General features: G+C 46.8%; 1 long non-coding RNA gene across 1 annotated transcript; it reads right to left on the bottom strand.

Annotated features, from left to right (window-relative positions):
• Positions 1 to 587: 587 nt before the first annotated feature.
• On the bottom strand, positions 588 to 7,674 carry LOC145531780 (uncharacterized). Its single transcript, XR_014072740.1, has 3 exons — positions 7,594 to 7,674; positions 4,251 to 4,375; positions 588 to 3,621 (listed from the first exon to the last, which is right to left on the bottom strand). It is a non-coding gene; the product is annotated as an uncharacterized LOC145531780 (long non-coding RNA).
• Positions 7,675 to 9,086: the final 1,412 nt, after the last annotated feature.

Below are 9,086 nucleotides of genomic sequence, written 5' to 3'. Positions count from 1 at the left end.
TCTGAGACCCCACAGCCTATGCGGTCCAAGGAATTCTCCGGGCCATGATACTGGAGTGGGTTCCTTTCTCCAGGGGGATCTTACCAACCCAGAGATCGAACCCAGTTCTTCCGCATTGCGGGCAGATTCTTTACCCTCTGAACCACCAGGGAAGCCCGCAGCTGAAGCAAGAGAGGCTCCATTGTCTCCCTCCTGCCCTGGAGTTCTGAGCTGGCTCAGGGAAGGATCTGGACCTCCTGGGTGTGGGAAGGGAGTTTCAGACAACTGAACGGACGCCTAAGGGGCAGGGGATGCCAGCTGGCGTCTGGTGGACCCAAGAGAGACTTTCCCTGAGGAGCGGGATTCGTAGGTTTGTCCCCATGGGGTGCACACGGGTGGCCCATCAGGAAGCCGGTTCCTCTTCAAGGATATTAGACACTGAATCGTGTTCCCCTAAATTCGCACAGTGAGGTCTGAACCACCAGCACCTGGAGGTGAGTCTTTACAGGAAATCAAGTTAGCATGAGGTCCTTAGGGTGGGCCCTAATCCATTACTGTTCTAGCCATGCGTTCCAGGAAACAAACTCATTGAGTGAGGACAATGCAGATAGTGGAGTGCAGTTTATTACGCCGGCAGGCCCATGGCAGAGTCTCCTCTTAACCAAGGACCCCAACCAGTTTTTCTGAAAACCTTATATACCCTAAGTGTACATGCTCAAACCCACCTCCCCAAATTCCTTGAAACTAGTCTGGACAAGGGAAAAGAGAGATACGATCAAAGGTAACCCATGATTCATGTGTCATAAGCCTAGATAGTTAAACAGTGGACATTTATCAATAGGCGTGTGGTCATATCCCAATAAACATAATGGAATTTATGACTTTGTTCTGTTACAGAGATACTTAGCATATTCTTTTAGGCAACGGAGAGTCCAAGTACAAGTCCTGAGACTCTTATGGGGGAGGGGTGTCTGGTTTTCCATTGGTACGCTGTTTCTATAGACACTGGGCACAAAGTTCAGAATCCATTGGGAGAAGGTCCATGCCTGTAGCCTAATGTTTGCAGCCTGACCTAAGATGGTGTCCAGCTCTGTCTGTTTCCTGTTTTTTTCCCCTCGTGATGCTCTTAACTCATTATGAGCATCATTCATAGGGATATATTGCACCCTGGCTCTCTGACCGCCAGTTTGGGAGAATATCAACCTTTGGGTTACAAAGTTCATAATACATTGTAAAATGCAAGGTCCACAAAGCAGAACTATCAAGGCAACTAAAACAATTGTAAATATAGTGTTCCACCAATCACCCTTCACCCAAGATAGGACTGAAGTCCAGAAAGGAATGTTTTCATCTCGCATTGCTTTTACCTGGTTTTTCATGTCATCTAAAGCAGTTGATACATTGCCAGATAAGTCAGGAATGTATACACAACTTTCAACCTTAATTATAGCACAAGTCCCTCCTTGAGCAGCTGTGAGTATGTCCAAAGCCATTCTATTTTGAATTGCCACTTTTCTCATTTGGATTTGCTCTTCATTTAAGGCTTGGATGGCTTTTATACTATCTAGGAGGGCCTGTTTTGTGAAATTAGTCAAGGCCTCTACTTTAATCTTAATATCTGTTGTCCCTATAGAGGGTACGAATATACTCAAAGCAGCAATATACTCATACCATTGAAACACAGAGGGCTTTAGGTTGCTGTGGGTAAAAGCGAATCCCAGTGTGCAGCGGCCTACCCAGCTGATTGGTAGCCAAGGCCAAAGGTTAGGCCCACAAAGCCACTGGGTTCCGTTGGGTGCCACCCAGCGGATTCCAGGGTTATATTTCCAATCAGAGCCTGGCCAGTGGATGGACTGGTTGGGGTGGTATGTGACCTCAAATATTCGTTTACATTGTTCGGGGGATAGGTATCCCATATACTTAGTTCTTTCGGGTCTAAGGGACAGTCACCAAACTTTACCCTATGTTCTTTTTGTTTCCAGCATATAGCGGTTGGAGCAATTAATTGGCCCTTTTCTGGGGTCATCCAAAAATATTCATCCCAGACTTAGTTAAATTGTTCAACATACCTAGAGGCTTGTCCTCCCTTTCTGGTCAGTTCAGTTCAGTTCAGTCGCTCAGGTGTGTCTGACTCTTTTCGACCCCATGAACTACAGCACGCCAGGCCTCCCTGTCCATCACCAACTCCCAGAGTCCACCCACACCCATGTCCATCGAGTCAATGATGCCATCCAACCATCTCATCCTCTGTTGTCCCCTTCTCCTCCTGCCCCCAATCCTTCCCAGCATCAGGGTCTTTTCAAAAGAGTCAGTTCTTTGCATCAGGTGGCCACAGTATTGCAGTTTCAGCTTCAACATCAGTCCTTCCAATGAACACCCAGGACTGATCTCCTTTAGGATGGACTGGTTGGATCTCCTTGCAGTCCAAGGGACTCTCAAAAGAGCCTTCTCCAACACCACAGTTCAAAAGCATCAATTCTTCGGTGCTCAGCTTTCTTTATAGTCCAACTCTCACATCCATACATGACCACTGGAAAAACGAAAGCCTTGACTAGACGGACCTTTGTTGGCAAAGTAATGTTTCTGCTTTTTAATATGCTGTCTAGGTTTGTCATAACTTTCCTTCCAAGGAGTAAGCGTCTTTTAATTTCATTGCTGCAGTCACCATCTGCAGTGATTTTGGAGCCCAGAAAAATAAAGTCAGCCACTGTTTCCACTGTTTGCCCATCTATCTGCCATGAAGTGATGGAACTGGATGTCATGATCTTAGTTTTCTGAATGTTAAGCTTTAAGCCAACTTTTTTACTCTCCTCTTCACTTTCATCAAGAGGCTTTTTAGTTCTTCTTCACTTTCTGCCATAAGGGTGGTGTCATCTGCATATCTGAGGTTATTGATATTTCTCCCAGCAATCTTGATACCAGCTTGTGCTTCTTCCAGCCCAGCGTTTCTCATGATGTACTCTGCATATAGATTCAATAAGCAGGGTGACAATTACAGCCTTGACGTACTCCTTTTCCTATTTGGAACCAGTCTGTTGTTCCATGTCCACAAGGAACCTTTTTCCTTTTTGCTCTTTAAATATGAGGTAAAGGCTTTTGGTACTTCTATGAAACTGGGATTTATATCAAATGTAACCCCATGACCTGAGTCTATTGACTGTAGGTCTAGCTTACACCAAGAGAGTAGGGAGAGGTTATGATTGACAAGAGAAAGGAAAGTCTCTTTTTGTCGTCCCAGAAAGAGCAGAGTGGTTTAAAATCTCCTTGGTGGAGCAGTGACACCCACCAAGGAAGTCCATCCATCACAAACAGAGGCATAGCCCCACATACCCAGCAGTTGGAGGTGTTGTGGCAGTCCACGTAGGAAGGTGCCCATGAGATGAAAACATTGTCCTGAGCTGAAACGGAAGTTAAATTCAAAATCACGTTGATGAGGCCAAGCAGCAGGAGTTGATTATGCGGCTTCATCCTGAAGAGGCCCGTCCAGGGTCTTCTTTTCTTTCTTCTTCTTAAGGATGATCATAGTCTCTCGAGGATCAGTGGGGTCCCTCTGCGCAGTCCACTCAGCGTTTTCTGGGTCTGCTTGGTATGCTCTCTTCACCCTCGTATGATGGATCCAAGGGCCAATACCTGCAACTTGAACTGCAGTAGCGGTAGTTAGAATAAAAGTATAAGGGCCCTGCCACCGAGGGGCTAGTGAATCATGTTTCCAATCTTTGACCCATACTTGGTCACCAGGCATAAACTCATGAATCTGTTCCCCCAAGGGGAATGGCACTCCTTCTTGTACAAACTTAGTTACCTTACCTAACTGCTCCATCTGCCATGAAATCCCATCCCCCCTTACCTGAGGCAAATTGGTTGACACCTGTTCTATTATGGGAGGGGGTCTCCCATATACAATTTCGTATGGAGAGTAGCCATGGGACCGTGGGGTCATCCTGAGTCTGAGCAGAGCCGTCAGAACCAAGTCCACCCAGGAACAGTCAGTCTCTATGATCCATTTGGAGAGTGTCTCTTTAAGTGTCCGGTTGGTCTGTTCCACCATCCCAGAACTCTGGGGTCTATATGCAGTGTGTAGTTTCCATTTGATGTTTAAAGTTTTATTTACTTTGTACTAAATCAGCTACGAAAGCCGGGCCATTGTCCGATCCGATGCTGGTAGGAATTCCAAATCTGGGGACTATCTCCCTAAGCAAGCACTGGGCTACTTCTGATGCTCTTTCAGTCCAGGTAGGAAAAGCTTCTACCTATCCCGAGAGCGTACATACCAAGGCCAGCAGGTAATGGTAGTGTCGGTGAGGTTTCATTTCAGTGAAGTCCACTTCCAGGTGGTCAAAGAGCAGTGTGCCTTTCAGCAACCTGTGAGCAGGCAGTGCAGTTCTGAGATTGTGTCCTGCAGAGGGAAGAGAGGCGGGGAACCAAGAAATATTTTCAAATTAGCTCTTCCAGTTTATCATGGCTTAGGTGGGTCGCTTGGTGTGTTTGGCTTACCAGAGTGGGTGCCAGCTCCTCCGGTACCAATAATTTGCCACTTGGCAATTCCCACCATCCCTTTTCAGTCTTAATAACTCCTTCTGCTTTGGCTAATTGGTTTGGGCTTCAGTGTATTTTGGAGAGTCCAGTGCTAGCTCAGGCAGTTCCACCAATATGAGCACTTTAATAGGGGCTTCACTTGTCACCCCCATGCCCTTGGCTGCTTGTTTAGTGGTCTTATCTGCCAGTCTGTTTCCCTGAGCCCAGGGGGTATCCTCTTTTTGCTGTCCTCGGCAGTGTATGACTGCAACCCTTTCTGGTTCCCAGACAGCATCTAATAGGGTCAGAATTTCTTCCTTATTTTTGATATCTTTTCCACTAGCTGTCAAGAGGCCTCTCTCCTCATATAGAGCCCTGTGTACATGTAGTGTGGCAAAAGCATGTCTGGAGTCGGTGAAGATGTTTACTCTCTTGCCTTTTGACAGCTGGAGAGCTTGAATCAAGGCCCATAACTCAGCTCGTTGAGCAGACCAGTGTTGTGGCAAGGAGCCAGCCTCAATGATAGTCTTTTCTGTGACTATAGAGTAACCTGACAGCCGCTGTGCTTGTTTTATCAGGCTAGTGCCATCAGCCTAATAAAGAAAGATGATGATGCTGTGAAAGTGCTCCACTCAATATGCCAGCAAATTTGGAAGACTCAGCAGTGGCCACAGGACTGGAAAAGGTCAGTTTTCATTCCAATCCCAAAGAAAGACAATGCCAGAGAATGCTCAAACTACGATACAATTGCACTCATCTCACACGCTAGTAAAGTAATGCTCACAATTCTACAAGCCAGGCTTCAGCAATACGTGAACCGTGAACTTCCAGATGTTCAAGCTGGTTTTAGAAGAGGCAGAGGAACCAGAGATCAAATTGCCAGTGTCCGCTGGATCATCGAAAAAGCAAGAGAGTTCCAGAAAAACATCTATTTCTGCTTTATTGACTATGCCACAGCCTTTGACCACACTAAACTGTGGAAAATTCTGAAAGAGACGGGAATACCAGACCATCTGACCTGTCTCTTGAGAAACCTGTATGCAGGTCAGGAAGCAACAGTTAGAACTGAACATGGAACAACAGACTGGTTCCAAATAGGAAAAGAGTATGTCAAGGCTGTATATTGTCACCCTGCTTATTTCACTTATATGCAGAGTACATCATGAGAAACGCTGGGCTGGAAGAAGCACAAGCTGGAATCAAGATTGCCGGGAGAAATATCAATAACCTCAGACATGCAGATGACACCACCCTTATGGCACAAAGTGAAGAAGAACTAAAAAGCCTCTTGATGAAAGTGAGAGAGGAGAGTGAAAAAGTTGGCTTAAAGCTCAACATTCAGAAAACTAAGATCATGGCATCTGGTCCCATCACTTCATGAAAAATAGATGGAGAAAGAGTGGAAACAGTGTCAGACTTTACTTTTGGAGGCTCCAAAATCACTGCAGATTGTGACTACAGCCATGAAATTAAAAGATGCTTACTCTTTGGAAGGAAAGTTATGACCAACCTAGATAGCATATTAAAAAGCAGAAACATTACTTTGCCAACAAAGGTCCGTCTAGTCAAGGCTATGGTTTTTGCAGTGGTGATGTATGGATGTGAGAGTTGGACTGTGAAGCAACCTGAGCACCGAAGAATTGATGCTTTTGAACTGTGGTGTTGAAGAAGACTCTCGAGAGTCTCTTGGACTGCAAGAAGATCCAACCAGTCCATCCTAAAGGAGATCAGTCCTGGGTGTTCATTGGAAGGACTGATATTGAAGCTGAAACTCCAATACTTTGGCCACAAGACCCTGATAGTGGGAAGGATTGGGGGTCGGAGGAGAAGGGGATGACAGAGGATGAGATGGTTGGATGGCATCACCGACTTGATGGACATGGCTTTGGGTATACTCTGGGAGTTGATGATGGACAGGGAGGCCTGGTGTGCTGCAATTCATGGGGTCACAAAGAGTAGGACACAACTGAGCGACTGAACTGAACTGAACTGAACTGAGCGCCATCAGTATATAGGACCCAATCAGGGTCCTGAATCTGTTGGTCTCAGAGGTCAGGTCTGTTAGCATAGACTTCTTCCAAGACTTCCCCACAGTCATGAGAAGGTCCACCCTTTGCCACTGGAAGGAGTGTGGCTGGGTTTAAAATCTGCTGCTGCTGCTGCTAAGTCGCTTCAGTCGTGTCCGACTCTGTGCGACCCCATAGATGGCAGCCCACCAGGCCCCACCATCCCTGGGATTCTCCAGGCAAGAGTACTGGAGTGGGTTGCCATTTCCTTCTCCAATGCATGAAAGTGAAAAGTGAGAGTGAAGCTGCTCAGTCGGGTCTGACTCTTCGCGACCCCATGGACTGCAGGCTACCAGGCTCCTCCGTCCATGGGATTCTTCAGGCAAAAGTACTGGAGTGGGTTGCCATTGCCTTCTCCAGGGTTTAAAATCTGGCAAGGCTCAATACGGAGGTTAGGGTTTTCACGTATTAGCCCTTGATATTGAATAATCTGGGAGTTTGATAGTCATTTGTGGGGATCTCCTCATAAGAGTGTGTTGACCTCACGTGGGACTCTTACAACCAGATCTTGGCCTAAAGTCAATTTAGTAGCTTCTCATACTTTCACTTTCACTTCACTTTCATACTAGCAGGACAACTGCGGCAACTGCTCACAGGCATCCGGATGACCCAGAGGCGACACTGTCAAGCCACCTTGAGAGATAGGCTACAAGTCTGTCCCACGTTCCCACCGTCTGAGTTAACACTCCCACTGCTGTTTTGTCCTGTTCAGTTATATATAGAGTAAATGGCTTGGCAAGTCCTGGCAGCCCTAAAGCGGGGGCTGATATAATTGCCAACCTTAGTTCATCAAAGACTTTTTGTTGTTTTTCAGTCCAATTTAGTGGATTTTCCTCAGGCCCTGTCAGGAGTTCATATAAAGCCTAGGCCATTTGGGAATATCCTGGATTCCAAATTCTGCAAAACCCAGTAGCTCCCAAAAACCCCAGACCTGCAGAGAAGTCTTAGGTGTTGGGATTCTCAGGATCACCTCTTTTCTGGACTGGTCTAATAACCTTGTGCCCTTCTTTAAAACAAACCCCAGATACCTCACCTCCTCCTTGCAGAGCTGTGCCTTCTTCTTCAACACCCGGGAACCTGCTTCCATCAGCAGCTGGAGCAGTGCTTTCGTCCCTTCCCAGAATTTTTCCTCAGTCTCGGCAGCCAGTAGCAGGATATCCACGTATTGTAGGGGCCAACATCCATGCTCTTCCGGCTGGAATGAGTCCAGGTCAGAAGCCAAGGCTTCCCCAAAAATGGTTGGGGAATTCTTAAATCCTTGTGGGAGACCAGTCCAGGTGAGCTGTTGTTTGGTGCCCCCGACTGGATCTTCCCATTCAAAGGAAAAGATGGGTTGTGATGCTGGGGCGAGGCGTATGCAGAAGAAGGCATCCTTGAGATCTAGGCAAGTATAAACTTTAGTCCTAGGTGGGAGGAGACTAAGTAAAGTGTAGGGGTTTGGAACAGTAGGGTGTAAAGTCACAGTAGCCTGGTTGACTAGCCTGAGATCTTGCACAGGCCTATAGTCCTGTCCTCCTTCCTTTTTGACTGGCAGGATCAGCATATTCCAAGCTGACTGGCACTCTACCCGAATGCCCGCTTGTTTCAATCTATTAATGTGGGGTAGTATGCCAACCCGGGCCTCTATCGGTAGTGGGTATTGGCGTATTCTTACCAGAATGGCGCCTGGCTTGAGTTCTGTTATCACTGGGGCTTGATGTTTAGCCAGCCCGGTGGGGTATTGAGAGAAAGAGCAAATAATTCGTAGTGCCCACCCAGAAGGTGGGCGTCTCCTCAGGGGAGAAAGTCATTTGTGCTCCTAGTTGGAGAGCAAGTCTCTTCCCAACAGGGGTACTGGGAACTCGGGAATGTAGAGGAATTAATGAATCACTTGGTGTCCCCTCATCTGGCATTTTCTGGCAAAACGATTTATTCATCTCTTCTCCTGATACCCCAGTTACAGCGGTAGTCTTTTTGGATAATGGTGCCACAGGTTTTGTTACCACTGACAGTTGTGCTCCTGTATCCACCATAAAGCGAATGTTTTGCCCCCCAATTTTAAGGTTATCATGGGCTCTCGGGGATCTGATATCTCTGAGCCCCAGCAGCCCTATTTAGTTTCTAAGTCAGCAAGTCGCACAACCGCGGGAGCTTTTTCTTCCCTCCTTGCCTTAGGGCATTCATTCTTCCAATGGCCAAACCCTCGACATTGGGCACACTGGTTTAGCTGTAATGGGTCCCCGGGCCTCCGTTGGGACAAGTTGAAGGGCTGTCCTGTCCCTGGGGCAGGAGGAGGTTTTCCTGGAGTGCCCGAGATAGACTTTCCTAGTGCAGCAGCTGGCATTGCAAATCTCTGGTCTGTTTTCTTTTGTTCCTCTTTATATCTCTTTTCATATTTCTTTTCTATTTCTGTGTCCCTGTTCTGGAACACTTTTGTCTGCTATTTCAATTAAATTGGAGCTGGACATGGATAGCACCCCTTCTGTCTTTTGAAGGTTTAATTTAATATCGGGGCATGCCTGTGAGATGAATGCTGAGTTTACAACA

The sequence above is a fragment of the Giraffa tippelskirchi genome, chromosome 13 (assembly GCF_054371585.1).
Source record: "Giraffa tippelskirchi isolate mGirTip1 chromosome 13, T2T-mGirTip1v1.2.pri, whole genome shotgun sequence".
Lineage (NCBI taxonomy): Eukaryota > Metazoa > Chordata > Mammalia > Artiodactyla > Giraffidae > Giraffa > Giraffa tippelskirchi.
Note: the sequence above shows the minus strand (reverse complement) of the source record. Positions and strands in the feature narration are given on the sequence as shown.